Source organism: Grus americana, chromosome 1, assembly GCF_028858705.1.
Source record: "Grus americana isolate bGruAme1 chromosome 1, bGruAme1.mat, whole genome shotgun sequence".
Taxonomy (NCBI): domain Eukaryota; kingdom Metazoa; phylum Chordata; class Aves; order Gruiformes; family Gruidae; genus Grus; species Grus americana.
Genome location: NC_072852.1, coordinates 215767110 through 215787915, shown reverse-complemented (window position 1 = coordinate 215787915; position 20806 = coordinate 215767110). Strand labels below are relative to the sequence as shown.

Genomic DNA, 20806 nt, shown 5'->3' with positions numbered 1-20806 from the left:
AAAGCTACCCACAGCCTTAAGTCACTCGCTGGATCACAATCGAGCTGATTCTAAGAATCTGCATGCAGGCTGCTTACCCAGAAATTAACCTACTAACTTGGAAAGTGTTGCTTAATTTAGAAGAGTGATTACTTACAGCACCTGCTGCTAGCCTCGCAGCCTTTGATATACCAGCTTTTCCAAAATTAATGCTAAGTGTTCTAAAATTATTTACATAAGCAATTAAGGAAAGAACTAAAAAAAGAGACTGCTAAATGTATAACAGAACAATCAGCTGGGTTATCAGCCGCAATTGAAACTATAATTTCCAAAGCAAATAGTATGAGTTAAGGCAGTCTGAGCTAGTCGCACAGTCGGTCCTTGTGGCAAACCTGCATAGGGGACAATTCTCTTCCCTGACAATACAGGGGATCTCATCTGCGTATATAAATACCTTCAGGGAAGGCACCAAGAGGACGGAGCCAGGCTCTTGTCAGTGGTGCCCAGTGACAGGACCAGAGGCAACAGGCACAAAGTGAAATACAGAAGGGTCCCTCTGAACATCAGGCATAACTTGAACACTTTTTTTACTGTGAGGGTGACTGAGCACTGGCCTAGGCTGTCCAGAGAGGTTGTGGAGTCTCCATATCCTTGGAGATACTCAAAAGCTGTTCTGAACACAGTCCTGGACAACTGGCTCTGGATGGCCTTGCTTGAGCTCAGGGGCTTGGACCAGATGACCTCCAGAGGTCCCTTCCAACCTCAATCAGTTTAATTCTGTGAAATACGTACCTTAACACGTACAAGCATTGAGAAGAGCACTTCCCAATGGTTTCAAAAGGCAGTGCAAATCTTTATTTGTAACTATCAAATGGACATTTCTATTCTGTTTGAAAAACAATGACATTTCAGTTATGGTAACTGAGACATTGGATGCTTCCTTCCAGGGGAAGGAAGAGCTCAGAAGTGAGCTGATCGGTGATGTCAAGATTGGAGGCAGCCTGGGCTGCAGTGATCACGCACTGGTGGAGTTCGCAGTCCCGAGGGATATGATATTGGTCAGGCAAAGAGTATAGTCAGGACCCTGACTTTTAGGAAAGCAAAATTCCAGCTGTTCAAGGAATTAATCAACAGGACCCCCTGGAAAACTGCCCTCAGGGACAAGGGAGCAGAACAGAGCTGGCAGAGCTTTAAGGACATGAGGCAAGAGCTCTCGATCTCCAGGTGTAAGAAATCAGGCAAAGAAGGGAAGAGACCGGCATGGCTGAGTCAAGACCTGCTGGTCAACCTAAAGGGCAAGAAGGAAATGCACAGGCAGTGGAAGCAGGGACAGGTATCCTGGGGAGAGTATAGGGACGCTGCTCGGTTGTGTAGGGATGGGGTCAGGAAGGCCCAAGCGTGGATGGAGCTGAACTTGGCAAGGGATGCAAAGAATAATAAGAAGGGCTTCTACAGGTATGTCAGCCAGAACAGGAAGGCCAAAGAAAGTATACCCCACTGATGAGCGAGACTGGCAAACTGGTAACAAGGGACGAGAAGGCTGAGGTACTCAACAACTTTTTTGCCTCAGTCTTCACTGGCAACCTCTCTTCCCACACCTCTCAAGTGGATGGACTGCAAGGCATGGACTGGGGGAGCAAAGTCCCTCTGACTATAAGAGAAGTTCAGGTTCATCATTACCTGAGGAACTTGAACATACATAAGTCTATAGGACCTGATGAGATGCATCCCAGAGTCCTGAGGGAATTGGCTGATGTAGTTGCCAGGCCACTCTCCGTGATATATGAAAAGTCATGGCAGTCAGGTGACAGCCCCAGTGACTGGGAAGAGGAAAACATTGCACCCATTTCTAAAAAGGGTAGAAAGGGGAACCCTGGGAACTACTGACCTGCCAGCCTCACCTCTGTGCCTGCAAAGATCATGGAACAGATCCTCCTGGAAGCTATGCTAAGGCACATGGAGGACAGGGAGGTGATTCGAGACAGCCAGCATGGCTTCTCCAAAGGCAAGTCCTGCCTCACCAACCTAGTGGTCTTCTGTGATGGACTACATCAGTGGACAAGGGAAGAACTATGGATGTCGTCTATCTGGACTTCCGTAAGGCCTTTGACACAGTTCCCACAACATCCTTCTCTCTAAATTGGGGAGAGATGGATTTTATGGTTGGACTGTTTTGTGGATGAGGAATTGGTTGGATGGTCGCATCCAGAGGGTAGTGGTCAATGGCTCAATGTACAGATGTCAATCAGTGACAAGAGGTGTCCCTCAGGGGTCTGTACTGGGACCAGTACTGTTTAATATATTCATCAATGACATAGACAGTGGGATCGAGTGCACTCTCAGCACGTTTGCAGATGACACCAAGCTGAGCAATGCTGTTGACACACATGAGGGAGGGGATGCCATCCAGAGGAACCTGGACAAGCTTGAGAAGTGGGACCATGTGAACCTCATGAGGTTCAACAAGGCCAAGGACAAGGTCTTGCACATGGGTTGGGGAAATCCCTGGTATCGATACAGGCTGGGGGTGAAGGGATTGAGAGCAGCTCTGAGGAGAAGGACTTGGGGGTGTTGGTGGATGAAAAGCTCAACATGAGCCAGCAATGTGCACTCACAGTCCAGAAAGCCAACTGTGTCCTGGGCTGCATCAAAAGCAGTGTGACCAGCAGGTCGAGGGAGGGGATTCTCCCCCTCTTACTCCACTCTTGTGAGACCCCACCTGCAGTACTGCATCCAGCTCTGGGGTCCCCAGGACAAGGAGGACATGGAGCTGTTGGAACGAGTGCAGAAGAAGGCTACGAAGATGATGCGAGGGCTGGAGCACCTGTCCTATGGAGACAGGCTGAGAGACTTCGGGTTGTTCAGCCTGGAGAAGAGAAGGTTCTGGGGAGACCTTATTGCCGCCATCCAGTACCTACAGGAAAGCTGGAGAGGAACTATTTACAAGGGCATGTAGTGATAGGACATGGGGGAATGGCTTTAAACTGAAAGGGGGTAGATTCGAACTAGATATAAGGAAGAAATTTTTTACAATGAAGGTGGTGAGTCACTGGCACAGGTTGCCCAAAGAGGTGGTAGATACCCCATCCCTGGAAGGGTTCAAGGTCAGGCTGGACAGGGCTCTGAGCAACCTGATCTAGTTTAAGATATCCCTGCTCACTATGGGGGGGGCTGGACTAGATGACCATTAAAGGTCCCTTCCAACCCAAGCTATTCTATGATTCTATGAATTAAACATGGAACTCTTTAGCATACAGGTCTGTCTGAAGAGTCGTCCTACTCACTTGCATCCACAGAAGTTGGAAGCACTTCAAATTTGGGGGGCTTATTTCTGTTCCTAATCAAGACAGGTTATTTGCAAAAATGCAGCTGGGATCTTAAAGCTTCCTTCAGGCATTCAGAAGGACTTTTTCAGCAGCTTGAGAACATCTACCAGACTATGCCTGCTTCCTCCCCTGACCCGTATACATCAAACTGTAAAAGCTGCAAGCGGCCTATACAAAAAGGTTTGCCTTTTAGGAGGTGGAACAAAGAATGTAACATTCCTGTCTGAGTGCAACAAAAACAGTTTGAATAAGGTTTCAAAAGGTCACAGTCATTACAGCCTCCCAGAACTAGAGGCACCCAGTTGCAATTCAAGCTACACTGCTCATCTCTTTCAAGCCTAAAAGCTTGGCTAAGATTGCGGGTCTTTTGGGGACGCTAAGCAACGTACCAGAGTGCCTCAGCTCCAGACACTGGCTGTCTCTGAAGCCAAAGAAAACAAAGTAAAGCTCGAAGTACTGAGGTTTAGGCGATCTGTGCGGGCAAAATCTCACTTCACCCATCACCTTACAGCCTTGCAGCAGTCCAGAAAGCATCACGCTTCATATTATTCCTTAGGATGTCCTTATTTCTTTGCTATGGCTTACATATTCAAGCATCTTCTAATCTGTGCAGCTTTTGAAAAGAACCAAGTGACAAAGTGTTACTGATGTGGGTGAAGGAACAACTTCTGCCAGGTAACACAGAATACCTGAATGCGTATGATAGCTCCACCACCCACATATAAAATGGGAACATAGTTTAAGCAAGTTGGGAAAGGTCGCACAAGTTTACAGCAGAGGAGAAACACCGTGTGGGTTTCCAGACTCCTGTCCTGCTCTGGTTCTGGGTTTTGTGTTTCCACCCTTCAACCCCCTGCTAATTTTGCAAGCAACTCCAGAGCAAGGCACAGAGCAGGGATCGGCCGGCTGGCGCAAGCTGCCAGGCAGAAGCTGCTGGGTCTGGTACCACACTCAGAATGGAAACAGTGCAGAGAGTAGAGCAGGAGCTGGCAGTGCTCTGCCATCCTTCCCTGCCTCCTGTGCAACATGCCTAATTGGGGACATCAGCAGCGCTCACTGTCTTTTTCCATTCCTCCTGAATGAGCCTCACAGGTGCACTATCAAGTGATTACAAAACTTTACCCTGTTCACTGTAGGGCACAAGTGGCACAAAGCAGAGATTTGGATGGCTGCTCTTGGCATAGCTTATGGTGTTCTTGTTCTGATCCCCTATACCAGGGATGGGATTTTCATTTCAGGCCTCTCTCTGGAAAACCATTTCACTATCAGGAATTTATCTAGTTTCTGCTCACTGAGGTGCTTAAAACCCTCAGCACATCCTCTCAGATTGACACCAGCCTTGTTCTGCACTTCCCCCATCTCTGTTGACCTCCACTAGAAGCACAGGCTCCAACCTATGAACTCACCCCACAGCAAAGCACATCCAAGCTGTGACCTGACCATCAGATTCCTTTCTGTCTAGAGTGCACTCATTTACATTGCTCTACTGAATAACCAAAGAACATCTATTCCAACTGGCTTTTCTTTGCCCCACCTCCTTGCTGATCTGCTCCACCAAAGTGTTTCCTCCTTTCATAGGAGACTGGTGGCAGATGCCCATCAGCTGTGTACAACTGCAAAGCTACAGCATGACCAGTTACTTCCCATCAATTTTAAGTCCTGAACGCTTTTCAGATCGATGGCATGAACTGCCGCTTCAACAAAATGTTAAGAGTTGAGCATCAAAACCCTCCTTTGATTCATGTAAGGTGACTAGAGAACCCAAATTTCTAGACATTATCTACAGGCAGCTCTCAGGGTAGAGAACAGAGGTTTAACAAAAGCAACATGGACCTCACTCAGCAGCATCAGGGTTTGAGCCGGGTTTAAGTCAGTAAAAAGGAAAGGTATCTGCCCTTTGTATCACTGGATGCAATAAACAGACATGCCAAACCTTTTCAGGGTTTTGGATTCAGAAAAATAATTGCCAGCCACCACCAGGTTCAGCAGAACACCATGAGGTCACAACTGTGCGGTCTATCAACAGTTTAGCTTCTTCAACAGTACACTAAGATTCTGATAGCAGGGTAGTAAAACTACCTCTAGTACGTGAGACTTTCTGAAAGGAATGCTCATTTCAGCCGGTGTAAACAAGCGGCAGATGCTAACGACATGCCAGGTTTGACTCACACAATTCATTAGCATTTTTACAGAGTTTGTGGTTTGTTTTTCATATTTCTCTTTGTGCACAGTGAAAGAAATCCTCTTTTATATGTCCTGTTTCCAGTACTGCAACAATTGAGTTAACACCTTTATCACTTCTTTCTTCCTAAGAGAAAAAAAGCAAACAAACAAAAGACCACGCACACACTCTGGATTTTCCCTCCTTAATGGTACAGAAACATTTTACTCACCTGCTCCCTGTCCCTTTCAGGCTTTACAACTGAAATAAAATTTTAGTTGACAGCATTTAAAAAACAAAAATCAAGAAATACACAACCACGTCTCAAAGACTCCTTTGTGACTTCCAGTGCAATTTGTTTTCAAAGACTGAGAGAATCACCTTGACCCAATCCTGCTAGCATTGCTATTAAATTCGAAGCAACTCAACTAGCTGGTGGGGACCACACTTTGATCACAACAGGCACTCGCGTTCCAAGGAGATGGGTGAATTGAGTGTTGCAATATAATGCCCTGGCACCGAGCACAGTGGCAGAAGTTGTCTGAGCCAGCATCAAGCCGTGGCTAAAAGGGCTTGGAGGCAGATTCACATCCCATGTGACTATTCCCACTACAGGGACAGCAACCTCAGGCAGAGCTACAATCATCTCCCCTGTATCTGCCCAGAACCACACGTTAACGGCCCAAAGTAAAGCTATGGAGGCAGTCCCTTTGCATCAGTTCAATCCCTCTGGCTGTCAGCCAGCCCAGAGCTAGTCCCACAGGTAGACAGAATCTAAGAGAGATCGGAATCGGGCCTCCCATTGGTGAGGCAACCAATTTCGCTGGCCTCTTCATCACTCCCTCAGGGCTGTTTTCACTCTCTCATGAGAATCTGGGATATAGTTATGTAAAACAGATTCCTCGCCCTTAATTAAAATAAAGTTCACATGCACACCCTGCTGAAGGCAGCATTTAAAAAAAAAAAATCACTTCTATGAGGCATAAGTCACTTATAATTAAAAAAAAAAAAAAAATCTCAGCATGCACACAAGGGAGTGTCGAACACTTGCCAGCCACCTGGATAATCATTTCCTATGAAAAGCTGCAGGAGAACGCCCTGGGGAAAGGAAGGGTCATGCAGACTCTCTTGCAAAGGCAATGCAGCTGGGATTTGCCCTGTATGGGTGAGCACTGCAAAGCCTGTCACCAAATTCCACGTATTCTGAGGCACAAGAACCAATTCTTCTCCACTGCACTTTCTGCAATGCCACTGTGTCCTTCTGGGGATGTGGAGACCAGAACTGCATTTCACGAACAAGATACGGGTGCATCATTTATACTGAAGCAAAATGATACCTTTCACCTCTTTCCTGATGAGGATGGTGGCTTTTTTGGTTGCTGCTGCAGTGATGTTTCCCTCTCCATCCTGAAAAGTGAATCATCCTCACTTTTTTACTTCCTATTATTCATGCAGCTTTCAAACTATAAAATAACCTTTCCTCCAAACTTGTAGGAGCTTAAAATCTTGACAGAAGTTTTCTGAAAATCCAAATAAGTTGCATCCACTTTAACTCTTTCTTACCGACACCCCACAGAACTTCATGGGGTAGGGCAGCAGGATTTTCATTTTCAGAAGCCACACTGACTCTTTCTCAACAGTTAACATTTACCTATATATTGAGAGATCCTTATTACAGACCTTTCCATTCCTAGTAGCATGACTCTCTGGTGTGCTGTTCCCAGGATCCCCTCTAGAGCCCTTTTTATAGATGAGAATGAGATTGGCAACATCCCAGTCCTCTGGCACAGCAGCCATTTCTAGTGATAAATTATACAGCTTCTCCAGCAGTTCTGTAGTTTCACATGCAAGTTCCTTGGACTCTTGGTTGAATATCATCCAGCCCTGGTGACTTATTAACATCTAACTTATCTATTTGGTCTAATTTTTCCTTTTGTATTTATCTCAAATTAGTTTCTCCGATCTATTGGCTGCTAAAAGTGCATTTGCTGTGGGAATGTCCCCAATATCTTCAGCGGTTAAGACCTGATATTCTCTGCTATGGCTTTATCAACTCCAAGTAACCTTTTTAACATCTTTATCATCAAGCACTCCACAAGATACTCTAATCCTAACGGGCTATATCCTAATGTATGTAATATTTATGTCCTAATGGATATAAAAAGCAAAGTCCTAACATCTTAGAAGAGCAGTCCCAAGACAGACTGTTTCGCCTGCCTGCTGTCCCTGCTCTCCCCCTCATACCAACCTGTGCCCTTGGCATGGCTGTCACCCTGCCTTTCCTTCTTGGTGGAGGTTTCAGAAACCACAAAGAGATCGGTGAGATTAAACTGTGTCACCATGGTAGCCAGCTCCACTTTAACAGAGGGTGGAGATCCAAGCACTAACAATACAAGTTTGGGACAGGAGCTATCAGGGCGTAAAGCGGGGTTTCTGTCTGGGCTCCTCCTGATTGGGAAGGCTGGCACAAACGGTAACTTTTGTGCAATGCGATGACACTGATAGATGCCAGGCAATCCGAGGTGCAAACAAGTGTAGATTTACCCTGACTGAAGGCACTTTCCTTGCTGCCACACAAAGTGTTTCTGTTCCTCACCAGCACGTCCCTGTAACACAGACAAGTTAAATGAAAATGCTCCCTTCAGATGAGGCTGTGTGAAGCTACCTGCCTGCACAGGCACTTGTAGAATGGAGACCAAAACAGTTTCCTTCTTCCACACCCTCCATTCCTTGGCATTTATACCCTTCAGAAGCCCATAAACACTCTTGCCCTCCTCCTCATTTTATAAAACTACACAAGTATATAGCTTTTATCTTCCTTCTGCGTCAATCCCTCCAGCCCCAAAGTCATTTCTGTTGCTTTCCTTCAATTTCCTCCTGTTTATCTGCTAGACAGTAACAAGGATCAAAGGCAGCAATTACTTCAGAAAAAAAATTCCCCCACCCCTCACACTGATTAGCAACATCAGACCCAATTTTCAGAAACATATTTAAGAGTTTTTAAAAATACTTTACCAGCTTAGGTGCCAAATCCCAACGGTTTCCGAGGGAATCAAGCGCCCACGCACTTTCTGGATTCCCACTAGATGCTACCCACATCTTTTAGTATGTAACCACATGAAACACTCTACGTTTGTTCTCAAGGTTATGCTCTAAGTGCTGCTAAGACAGTCCCTGAATGTTCCCACTATAACCCATTGGCTACTGAGAGTTATGTCCTCAGGTTACAAAAAACCCAAACAAACAACAACAAAACCCACAACTTTTTTTTGTTCCTTCATGCCCAGATCTTACTGAATACCTGCTGCACAGTTCCTAACAACATTAAAGTTTCTCATCTTGTTTTCGTCTTGGCTATGAATTCTGAGGCACAAATGTTGCCAAAGTCTTTCTGTACATATTTCAGGGTATTCAGAAATAAAGCGACATTATGCCATACCAGAAGTGTGTTTTCCTGTACCTCTCTGTGCCTGATGCTTCTGATTGCCCTTTACATCTGCATGACAGAAGAAAGCATATTACTTCTCCAGCATAGTTGTGTTTTATGCTCACTATGAGACTTTACGGGGAGTTTTTAGGTGGAGGGTGACAGACACTCTCCACACCTCCCTGAATAAATGACAAGCATTTGTACAAGACATGACTCCTGCACTGTAAGACTTTAACCATGAACTGAAGGACTGCAAGGTGGAAGGGGCACAGCAAAACAGTAGGAGTATTTAATAACGTTTGTGTGCCTGGCAGCAGCATTAGCAACTTAATTCTGACTTGGGTTAAAACTATAGTTCCAGCTGGACACCAGCAAGAATTTTGTGCCCAGAGGAGAGCTTATACCTGCTGGGGAAAACATCCTTTCAATTCTGAATCATCTTTTCAAGATTACAGGAAGATATATAACGCTTACCAGATGTAAGACATTACGCAGGTCCCAAAAATCCCAAAAGCACTCTGCTACAAATGAACCCACCAGGCAAAGCATGGAAATCCCTACAGCATGGCAAGGATTACAAACACTGTGCTTTCACACTGAATCAAAGGAGGATCCAAAACAGCACAACAACGCGAGTGGGAGAAACACACGGTCCAGTTGTGATTTTCTGTCAGGCTCTTTCTCCCAAATACATTCATTAAAGACAGAGAACCAGTCAGAGAGGAGTCAAAATCCATTTTGTACCAAGGACTGTCAGATACGGAACATAAGCAGGTCCAGCAGGAGTTGACTGGGCAGGTGCTAGAGGTTCAGAGAGCGCAGGGACAGAGGAAGGTAAGCAAAAATAACCAAAATAAAGAGCTCTACACAGCAACTGCCACAATGACAGACAGATCTTTCAAAATAAAAATGCACTTACTTTGTGAGCTAATCCTGAGAAGCCACCAGATCTAGCCATATGTCTTACAGTCCTCACATCCAGGTTTCAAACCTACAGAGAGCTCCAGGATCTTTAATACTACACCACAGCTACACTCACTCATATTGCTCTGTTAAGTTTTCTGCCAGGTCAGCTCACAGCCAAGCGCTGAAAGGGAAAAGCACCCTTGCCTTTGGATGGCTGTGTGCCACGATGAGCTGAGCTGTGTCAAGCTGCACCCCCTGGTTGTAGCCTCCCAGAAAAACTCAAGCGAAAAGCACACTCCTAGCAGGTGAAGAGAGAACTCTCCTCTCCTTTCATCATGCATTTGGTCTCCAAGAAAATGCAAGAGTTATACTTTTAATATTAATTTTGACTTGACCACATCAAAAGGAAAACAGCTGCCAACAGCCACACAGTTTTGTGATGGGGGGTGGGAGTGCTGGTTTGTTGGGTATTTTTTTTTTAAAAAAAAAAAAAGCAAACACAGGATTCTCATCTGTTAGTCATGAAGAATGCAAAGACAACCACAAACTCTTTTCTTCCAAATTTGTAGCTAGTTCATTAGGAATTTAGGATCAGAACCCTCACAGAGAGGTCAAACAGTCTTTATGCTGAAACTAGCACAGGTTATGCTTCATACAGAGGCCTTTCACTGCTCCCCCCATCCACATCCCAGTGAAAAGAAAAACAATGCTAACAAGAGCCCCACCACAGAAAGGTTTCATGAGAAACGAGAAAGACAGACTACAGAGATCTCACATGCTCATCCTATTGTATTTCAGATGATTTACCTATAGCTACAGGAAGTGCTGATGGAACAGGATCTCAAGTCTTCAAAACCAAACACAACTACACCACATGTCGGATGAGATCACCTTGCTGAAGTCACTGCTCCTCAATACTGAGCCAAAATAACATAGTGGGATTCAAAGAGCAACTGAACATCATCAGATACGACAGACATCCACTGTAATACTAAACTTAAAGCTTGATGACAGAAACAGGTTAAGAGCAGAAAGCCACTTGCTGCTCAGGTGAGATTCTTTTAATCTCCATGATCATTACCTCCTGAATTGCGCACTGATGCATTTAATGCTGCTGCATGTCAGCATGTGATCAAATGTTTTTGAAACAAACAAAAAAAAGCCCACGTAAGCACTGTTGGTGGCATTTGGACTAGGTCCCAGGATGAATAAGTACTGGATCAGAAGGCAGGAAGGGCTCTTGCAGGAGGTATTTAGTATTAGAAAGGATTGGCTCTTAAAAAAAAAAAGCAAAGGGCATCTAAAATAAAATTGATGATATGAATTAAACAGAGAAAAAAACCTCCATTATCCTGATGATCCCCTAATCAGCTGCAGGAGATGAAGGAAATCAAGCTGAGATCATTTCAACATTGGTTGGTTGTTTTTTTTTTTAAAGTAGCCAATAACTTTAAAAGAAGACACAGCACACAAGAAAAGACATTTTTGGCTGGACCAAGTAAATGACTAAATTCTTACAAATATGGCCAACTCATCACTTCTGAATGCTTTTCTTTTGCAACTCAGGGACTCATTTCAGAGAGACACTGAACAAGTGAAAAAGCTGGCACTTGAAAGTCTACAAGGAAGAAGTAGAAATTTCTGATCCCTTAACCTCCTCTTGCTGCCTTCTCCTGCCCCCAAACCCCCACTTCACCATGACTAAATTGGAGATGAGTTTGGGAGGGGGGGACTGTTAATATGAGCTGGCAGGACGCTGTTTCAGCAAGTATAACTTTCATGTGAAAGCCAGAAGTCCTACTATGACAGTGCAGTGAGTCACTCGATGACAAGTCATTGAAGCATTTAGATACTGTGTTTGAATTCTAACAAATGACACTGTTTTGCCTTTTCTAACTGAAGGACATGCCTTTATTGAACCTAGAATTCAAATACCGCCTATGACCGGCTGCCTCCATTTAAAGACAGCCTACACAGAAAGATATACTGGTTGAGTTCTACTTTCTGACTTTCAGGAGAGCCCTGAAGGAATCTGAGTTTTTTTGCTTTTTCTTCTTGAATTAAGTCCTGCTTTTGCTATTCCCAGCCCTACCATCACCTCCTCAGCCTTTCTGAATGAAATCTACACATTTAAATATTTCCAGATATCCTGCCCGCAAAACCATCTGCTTGGTAGAGGAAGGCAAAGACTCTAAGGTTTCCTCCCCTTTCCCCTATCTTCATCCTCTTCCCATGCCCTGAAGAGGCTGCTTCTTACCAGGGTGGAGGACAAAGTATTTTACTTCCCTGGTGCTCATCTGTGTTTGCCTGGTATCCTCAGGATCACAGATGTACGAGGACTCCATTTCTCATCAATCTTAGGCGTGGCCAGGGAGAATAAAGATAGGCAGGAGATGAACAATGTTTCTGTAGAAAGGCAAAAGAAAAACAAACAAAAAAACCCAAACAAACAAGGCTTTAAGAGATATAGGTAAGGAATGGAGATGAGAAAAGAAACCAACCAAACAGGAAGAATACAGAAGTTAGTTCTCACATACACACTGCAAGTTAAGTTTAGCATGAGTGTCAGGGCTCCCAGATATGGAAAGAGAGACACTAGTCTGACATTGGAGGCTACAGCTTCATCAAGCTAAAGTGTCATTTTAATTTTGTTCATAGTCTTCAAAATCTAGTTTAAGAACATAAGCAAGGGATTAAAGCAGGCCTGAAAAAGTAGTTGTAGTCCCACTCTTTCAGACTCTTTTGGCACTGGTCTGGTAGTGGACGAGACTCCTGCTGCTTTTTGTGAATTTGGTACAGCCTTTTCAATCATTCTCTTTGCTACCAAAGGAGTCAAGATTGTGTAGGAGAAAAATTTACAAGACACATAAATGTAAGAGACTGCAATTTTTACCAGACACCTTATTACCAAGACATATAGCCTGATGCAACAACCAGAAATTTGATGAGCCAGAAATTAAAAGACAGATTTTTTTTATTAGATCAACAAAACTGTGATACAATACTTGTCGCTGGTGCTGCAATTCCCTCTCCTTCCTCCCCTCACAACTCCTCTGGCTTTCTGTAAGGCTTCTCAGTGAAGATTTCAGTGATTTTGGAGAATTAAGTTATAATATTAATAACTTACTGTTAAGATGCAGTAGATACCCTCACTTCCCCCCACCCATAAAAAAAAATTAGGAACTAGAGGCTCAAACCAAAGCCTCTATGTGCTTAAATCTCATTATTTAAGTCTTCAAGGCACACTTGGATCAAATTCTGTCATTTCTGTCTACAGATAGGAGTGGGAGAAGTCTCTTTTATATAACACAGATTTTTGCATAGCTTTCACATCTCCAGAATCTTGGAGCTTAACAGAAAGCATCAAACACCTTAACACACACCCACAACACGCATACATTTTACCAAAGAACCTTACCAATTACTTTGATTATCAGATGGGTTAGATGAAAGGCTATGCGGCATCATCAGCATTCATTTCTAGGCCATCTCTTTGAGTTCAGCTCCCAAAGCTTTTCCGTTATCATTTGCAATCTGCTGCGATCGCAATGCTGGAGAAGCAACACTGAAGTGGAACTCGCATATTATTCTAAAGCAGGACTGAAGATAAGCATGATGGCAGGGCAAAGCAAGGATGTGAACTGTAAGCTTGTGGTTAACATGTTGTGGTTAAACAGGAGAGTTAACTCTCCTGGGCAGTGTGGCAAGAAAATTCAATCAAATTTCTGTAGAAAAAAGAAATAGCACTGACCACATTCATGAGAAGTGCCATCTACTTAACAATCATTCCAGGATCTTCATTTTATGTATGTTCCTCCAGCCTCCCTCTTGCATGGAAACTGAGTATTCCTAGAGCAATTTCTCATTTCAGTAAGAAGTGCCATGAGTCAAGTGGCTCAAACGCTCTCAAGAAAATCCTTTATTAAAGATATCATTTAACAAAGTACAATACTTAGTAAAGCATAGAGATTCACACTGCAAATCCACAGCTTTAAGTCATTTAAGGTTCCACAAAGCAATTAGATCTGCAGCCTGAAAAATCACATTTCTGTATTATAGAGGCCAAATGCGTATTTCTGAAGAATTAGGAAAAATGTGACATTTTTCTTTTTTATGAACAAATGTTCCCTTTAAACTTGTTCCTTGAGTTCCGGAGCTTGAATCAAAGGGTTTCCCCTTTATGTGCTTTATTTTGAAACAGACTTGTTTGATTTGCTAAAAATTAGCCAGTATGTTAATATCTGCCTTTTAATTTTTGACCCTAACTACAGCAACATTAGTCCAATTATACACTAATTTGGATCACTCTCAATTAAAGCAACTTCTCAGTACATAATAATATGACTAAATCTTCCAGTCTATTAAAAACAATGGCCCATTAAAAACAATGTTTTACTAAATAAAAGACAGAGAAACTTGGGCTGCACTAAGAGTTAACACATTCTGTGGTTTGCAAAGGAAAATGACATTAAAATTTGTCTTGAGTGAGGTATTCCTGAAAGGATAAGGACATATAAATTGTTCTATTTCCAGAAGAACTGCTAAATGTAACGGGAGTTTTATAATTGAGTATCTTATTAATTTTAATGAACTAATCAATATTGCATTTCAAATTCTGATGTATCCGTTTGCTGCTAACTCCTTTTTGTGCTATGCACTCCCTGGTCTTTGCAGCTGTTACCTGACCATTAAATCTACCTTCTATTATGAAGGGACACCAGAGTTCATACTCAGGTGAGCAGTTTAATGAACTAGAAAAAGCAAAGGATACATTATGAGTCTGGCCTCATTTTTTTTCCCTCTCTACCTCAACACCTGCTGGGGTTACAGAGCGCAGTAATGGTCTTAAACACACCCTGCACCATACACAGAGGTTAGAGCAGGGTCTTGAGCTGAAATGAACCTAACGGATTCAGCAGTACAGACAGAATTGGGAAAAGGGGGTAGGAATATTCCTTCCTGCTGCCGCTGAAGGAAATCAGCTTTTCCTTCATCCCAAACAAGTCTGAACTATGGACGCACATGAATTCTACGCTCAGCTGTGATTTCTAGCCTCTTCAAAGCACGACTGAAGTAAGACATTCTTGAAATACCTAGTAACGGCAAATGATAGATTCATCTTGGCACAAAACCTTTAAGTTGAACTTGGTGAAACTGCATAATGTTCACTTACAGATAGCTGGGGAAATTAAATCCAAGTTTTACAAAAGGAATCAGTTCTCTTTCTACATAGGAGTTTAGGTTAAGTGTTATGCCACTAATATTTTAAGATCAGCAGAGAACGTGCATTTCAGAATACGTAGGTGCAGAAAATCTATATTGGAAATTCTTTATGCTAAAGACCTGATAAGGTATTTCACATTACACTAAGCTTTCTATATGTAAATGAGGAGAAAAAACACATGAAGCAAGCCACCAGTTCAAATAAAAATGCTTCTCGCTCCAGCTCCTATTTCATGAGGAGAACACAGGCCCTGAGAAATGGGCTTTGTCTTGTAAGAGGCATCATCTAAAATACTTTTGTGCCATTTACAGTCATTAAGAGAACTGATAGTTCAAAGCCCTGCTGATGCTTAGAGAAAGTAACTCCCAAAGTGGTGCTGTGACACCTTAGCAAGCCACTCTGTCAAACTGTGTCCTAATCTTGTATTTGATTTTCCTTCTCTCTGCTGCCATCTGTAAAGTCATCAAATGCCATCAGCCATAAACCATGGACAGACACACTGTAACTACATGCATCAAACTCGTAAGAGCAGAAGACAACGCCTTAGGGTAAACTTGGACAACTCCCCTCACCCCAAAAACACACATGATATGAACAGTATGAATAGTAATTACTTTCCTCACCTATTCTCCATTTAGATCACAGGTATGGACTGACTTTATGGAAGAAGAAGAGAACAAAAGACATGAGACAAGGCTTTATGCCCCACTTGCATGCAGCACGTACTTGCCACTTGACTTGTTCATAGTCCCACAGCTGCAGGCCCACCTAGATCAAGGAGATGTTTGCAGCTAGATGTCAGATGCTTCAAGGTAGTAACAATATATTATGCATGTTGCCTCGTCACGTGGTAACTGGAATCACAAAGGGCTACTATAGGACAAATTACTTTTTTCAGAAAGTACATTTAATTACTACTTCTGCAGTGTTCTGATTTGGCCTGGTTTTCCCAAATTAGGACCTTTCTTCTATCCCATTAGATTTAAAAATGGAGGAGAAAAAGAAGTTAAGATGACAAAAGGATGTCTGATTTGTCACCACTTCACTGGTTCTAGACAGGAAGTAGAATGACTTTAAGGCAGTTATATCAACTTAGGAGTGAAATAAACTAGCTATATAGCAGGTCCAAAGAGCACATAATGCAAGAAGGAAAGAAACCATGGACAAAAAGTTATTGTTTAACCTGCATCTCAGACCAGATGCAAGAGATAGAGAAAGGCCATCGTTAGCTATACGACTGGAAGCCAGAACACTTGGATTGCCAGTTTGAACAGCTATTCCAGAGCCTAGACAATTTACCAGAAGTACATTAGTACCTAAACCAGAACTGAATACTTCCACTTTTTTTTAAAATTCTCCTGGAAATGCACTTAATCAGATGACTTTGTTTCCCCTTCCCCCACCCCAACAAACAAGTGCTAAAATGAAGGGAATTCATGAAAGCTATGCCACTACAGTGCTTTTGCCAGTGGATTTGTTAGCAATGCTGCCTGCCTGCATCCCCACAGTGAGAGGGAATAAGTGAAACTCCTTCCAGCTACCTGCTGCCATGTACAACACAATGCATGGGAGAGAAGGAGACTAGGGTAACTACAAAGAGGAATCAGCATTTTTAGAGTACAACTCTCTGGCCTATTTTAAAACGCCTACTGAAGGACAATATGTACCACATCCTAAAAAAGCCTTTTTATCTCTACTGATGATACAGGGAGCCTGGGGAGACTTATTCAGCTCTGAGCATCCACATTTTCATCAAGTGAATCCCATGAAGAGCCCTGAAACTGTGACACACACCCCACTGCCACATGCTGAAAAGGAGACAGACAATGGGAGCACCCAAAAACTCATCTACAGCTCTGAGGACATGCCTGAGAAGGCACAGCACAAAAGCGAGCTTGCACCCTGCACAAAGCCAGGAGCAGTCATCACCAGTGGCAGCATTGAGGGTTACCCCTCACAGCCATCACCATCCACATCTACACATGCCATGCACAGCCACACCTAAGTTTAGGAATTTCAAGCTTGGACTTAAGTTTGAGTGAAATCCTGGTTAGCATAAGCAGTGTCAGACATTTTTAAGCTATTCATTCCTAAAGAGCATCACATGCCTTATGCTCAGAAGGGAAGAACTGATCACAGTGACTTATGTGCCACATGAGTGAGCATCTGCCGACAGTCCCAGTTCCGCTGCCATGAAAGGGAATGGACCCGGCCATTCCCATCTCTGGGAACAGGGGTGCAAAGCAGTTCCTCCCAGGCAAGAGCTGTACAAGTACATGAGAAAAGTCACACACCACACATTATTTTCTCTGTAAGAGCAAGCCCTCAGTATGAAGCAGAACATGTCTACACTCTCCCCAATTCCTATACAGGCCAAGATATCAGGCTGAGAAAATGAGTTCAGTTCCTTGCCAGACATAGAAAAAGGTTCTTTCACACAATATGATTCTAGCACACAATATTATTTTGCCTTCTCATAGACGCAAAAAGCCAACAAGAGATATTCTTGTACCTGTCAAAGGGCTACGACCAGGGTTGTACGAAATATGACTTTTGGTTTTAGTTGCCTGGTTTCAGTCTGTTTCTTGTACCACCTCACAAAGAGTGACTGTTTTTCACATCCCTTACAAAGTCTATTTGCTTCTGTTATCTGCTGTTGACAGGATGAACTGTAAACCCAGATCACTTTAAGGGTGGAGCTCTGGATCATTTCTGTATTTTGCCACTGAGAAAAGTCTATTTCAGCTCTAGGTGTTCTGTACACTCTTGAGAATATAAGGGAACTGGATCATAACAAGTGCCTTTTTAAATTACAGAACTTCCCACATCAAGGAAGTAAGACAGGTGCTCAAAAGGGAGAAAAAAGGAAAAAAGCCACACTGCAGCTCACTTAAAAAAAAAAAAATTAAATAAAATCATGCACTTGTAGTCAAAGTTGAAAGAAAAGATCTGCGCAGACCTGGAAAAGGATACACAAGAATCAGCAGTAATCAAACAGTTCTTTGACCTCTCATGCAAAAAAAGCTAGCATCAGTTTTTAATCCAGTGCAAGCAAGGCAGTCAGAAACACACTAAAGCAGCAATATATTTTCACTTGTGGAAATTACGCTGGACTTGTCACACATTTCTTCTAAAGCCCCTGTGATGCATGGAGAAAGCATGAACCAGAAGCCTTACATTTCCCTACTCTTTCTTTCTGAGCAACATCCAGAGCACATATCCCCTAAAAGCAATCAACGCACTCCCGCTGCAAGAGCATTTTCCTCTTCAATTTTATTTTCGGCTTTCATTTCCAAGTCAAAGAATGGTAGTTATATCATCCCATTTAAAAAAGCTGGTCCCTCCCCACAGGACTCAGAAAGGCTAACTACCCACCCAGCTTATCAGCCTCCAGTTTTAAACTCCAGCTTTGTTATACAGTAAAGCAAAGAACAAATTCTGTCCCGTGGCACAGGACAGGGGCAATCCATAGTTTAATAGATTTATTTAAATTTCTACCACACTTTATGTTCTCCATGCAGAGATGAGCTTTAATCGTCTGACTTGAAAATGAACAGGGGAAAGCAATTTCTAAGCATCCAATGGACACACATGCAAACTGTTCCACAAGTTTTCCCAGCCTTATCCTAAAAAGCTGTGAGCAAGGTTAACACGCCCACACTAAGAGATGTTAGAACAGCAGATGGGAAGATGCTCCCAGCTTTGCCAGGTAATGTGTGCAACACCAGGAAACTCCAGGTATGGAGAAGGGGGAGGTAGTTCAGTGAAAGGCATCCATGAGTCACTGTACAAAGAGTAATTGCAAGCAAAGAGAACAAACACTCTTCCGTCTGTGCCCGACACAGCCATTTCACCCAACTACAATACCTGCTTTCACTTTGAAAATCTTGGCTAACTAAACAGCTTTTACAGTTGTTCTTACACATATATATCTCATACTTAATCATCGCATAAAGTACATGCCTCACAGCCAGTAACAGGTTTCCAGCAAAGAGCCAGGTTTTGACATCTATTTATAAATCTTGTTCCTGAAGAAAAACTCCTGGAGGTAATGTCAGAATAAAGATCAAGTAATGCTCAGCAGGAGCAGATGCACCATGACACACACACGGATAGAGCCAGCTATTCCCAACAATCATGAATTTTAAGCCCATTGGATAACAAAAGCAGCAAGAACAGGGATTGCAGGCATGGGAGAGCTGTGGATCAGGGCATTTCCAAGCACAGTGGAAGAGAGAAGCGCTGCTGCTCCTGTGGGCTTGTCCTGCTGGTGCTGCCTCTCCTTCGGGCTCCCAAGAGCATTCAAGAGCACCCAGAGGTGCCACCCCTCTCACGACGTCGTTTCACTGCTACCCACTCCCCAGGCAGAAGCCCCTGCTTTGAGAAGGAAGCTGGACTAAAGACCAGCGGAGGTCCCTTCCAATTCGAATTATCCCCCGATCCTAAGTTCAGCTTTGCTTTTAAGTACTTAATAGCAAAAATCCAGTTTCATACACACACAGGCGGGCGAGGGATGAGGGGCGGAGGGGGTTAAAAGACACACTCCCACCTCTCCATCCCTGCGCACCAGCCACACAAAGCCCGGGGCTGCATCACCCCATCGCCCAGCAAGGGTCCAGCTCCTCAATTCTTTGTGTTTGCTCAAAGCACCCGCCCTTCCAGCCGAAGCCAGGACAGGGTGCTCAGCAGAAACTCTGGGCTGAGCCCCGATTCCCACCCCAATCTCTGCCTCGGGACCCCAAGCATGCGGCCCCAAACAGCTCCCCGCTTGCAAAGCCTGAGGGCTGAAGACAACTCCCTTTGTTAAATGAATGAGCCTGGGAGGCAGGAGGAGGGAGCCAGGCTCGGTACCCTGCTCCTAAAGGAAAATTAAAAAGAAAAAAGAAAAGAAAAAAAAAAGAAAGGAAAGCCCGGCCGCTCAACCGCTTTGCAAACTTCCCGGCTACAAAACAACGAGCGAGGAAATCCCCTTTCCCAGCCCGGCGGGACCCACCTTCCGCCCGCCGCAAGGTGCTGCCCAGCTCTCCGCCCGGCTGGCCGCCCTGCCCGCTCCCCACGCTGCCCTCCAGCCACCCCTATTGTCGGCCCGGCACCGCCTCTCTTCACCCTCCCCGCCTTGCCGCTGCCATTGGCTCCGGGGGGGCCCGCCCCGCCGCCCCCCTGCCGCCAAGGTGGGCAGCCGGGCACAGCGGAGCAGGACCTTTCCGTTTCGTTCGGGGATGGGGCGGGGCGGGAGCCTCCGCTGGGGCGCAGCACCGCTGCTGAGTGGCCCAGGGTGGAAAGTTTGGGGGGGTGTACCTTCCCGGTGCAGCAGATCTGGAGCCCGGAGCTTGCTTCCCCTCTGTGCTGCCTCGGGAAATCCGTGGGCTGTTTACAGCCTTGCTGCAGCTGCAGGCTGCTTCCCGGAGCCCGGCACCTTCGCAGGGCAGAGAAGGGAGCGGCGTTTGCCTGGGATGTAAAAGTCTTCCGTGATCGCACCATCAACGGAGCTACAACGCACGGAGTCGATCACTCGCAGTTATACCTTTGGCATGCAACGCTGTAATGACTTTATTTCTGTTACTCGTATCACACTGTGCTATCGCAGAGCCGGCTCCATTGGGCTAGGGACTGTGTGCATGCAGATCCAAAAAAGGCAACAATAAAATGGGCTCTGCCCTGCTTTTGTGTTGCACAAGCCGAGACGTCTGTACCTTATATTGCGGGGGTACGGGTGTTTGCTCTCCCGGTGATCCAAAGCTTGCTGCAAACTTGTCACCCTGGTTAACAGGAGTTTTCGG

At 44.3% G+C, this 20806-nt stretch overlaps 1 protein-coding gene across 4 annotated transcripts in view; it reads right to left on the bottom strand.

Annotated features, from left to right (window-relative positions):
* Nucleotides 1-20487, bottom strand: part of PAK1 (p21 (RAC1) activated kinase 1) — a 78913-nt gene extending 58426 nt beyond the window's left edge. The window contains exon 1 of one of the 4 annotated variants that reach the window (XM_054848212.1): nt 20325-20487. The gene's annotated coding sequence lies outside the window, so the exon portion shown is untranslated. Of the gene's footprint in view, nt 1-9815; nt 9835-20019; nt 20193-20324 lie in introns of those variants that run through there. The other 3 variants (XM_054848129.1, XM_054847975.1, XM_054848053.1) reach the window with 3 other exon arrangements.
* Nucleotides 20488-20806: the final 319 nt, after the last annotated feature.